Genomic DNA, 908 nt, shown 5'->3' on the forward strand with positions numbered 1-908 from the left:
GACAGGGATGAGATGGCTGGATGGCATCACTGACTCAATGGATGTGAGTCTGAGTGAACTCCGGGATTTGGTGATGGACAGGGAGGCCTGGCGTGCTGCGATTCATGGGGTCGCAAAGAGTCAGACATATCTGAGCGACTGAACTGAACTGAAAACCTTAGGCAGGGGCAAAATTATAATGTGAAAATCCAGGTTTATTTAATCAATTTTAGTGGACTCAACTTTCCAGGGAGGAGCAAGGAATCTAAAAGCTGATGTCGAGGAATTCTCTGACCTTCTGGTAAGTTCCTGACTCTGCAGATAGTTGAATGATGACAGAATCTGACTGTCCAGAGGAGGCCAGAATGGGGGTCTCTGAGTTGAAGCAATCTGGCAGCTGCTTCTGGCTAAGGCCCACAAGCCCTTAGGACCAAGTGTCAAGTCGTAGCAGGAGGATTCAGCAGATGCTTCGGGATCAGGCAGCTAAGAGAAATCTTGACTAAGAGCAGAATGCGAGCCAGTGGCAGAAAAAACAGTATGGCAGCTCTGTCAAACAGGCAGGGGTCCTCTGGTCCCAGCACAGTGACCCTCTGCCCCCTGCCCAGCCTTAGGGTTGGCTCGGTAGGCTGTGGGAGACTCTGAACTTCTAGGGCTTGTTTCCAACTAGCAAGAAAGCGTTGGTCTACAAATGTATCCCAGGCCTGGATGATGCCTGGGCACAGAGCTCAGCTTGCCCCACTTTCTTGTCACAGGAAACAAGCTGCCACAGAAATGCCTTAGAACAGTAGTGATTCTTTTCCTAATGGTTAGTAAGACAACCTTTGTTCAAGTGAAATTTTTCTGTGGGATGTTAAATATATAAAAATAGTTGAAAGCATATCAGTGCAGAACAGTGCAGAACCCAACTAGGCCTCCCCACTGGGCCCCAC

At 48.8% G+C, this 908-nt stretch overlaps 1 pseudogene; it reads left to right on the plus strand.

Annotated features, from left to right (window-relative positions):
- LOC105002238 overlaps positions 1-908 on the plus strand; it is a 121,336-nt pseudogene that overhangs the window by 81,211 nt on the left and 39,217 nt on the right.

This window comes from Bison bison, unplaced genomic scaffold, assembly GCF_000754665.1.
Source record: "Bison bison bison isolate TAMUID 2011002044 unplaced genomic scaffold, Bison_UMD1.0 scf7180017864390, whole genome shotgun sequence".
In the NCBI taxonomy this organism is placed as follows: domain Eukaryota; kingdom Metazoa; phylum Chordata; class Mammalia; order Artiodactyla; family Bovidae; genus Bison; species Bison bison.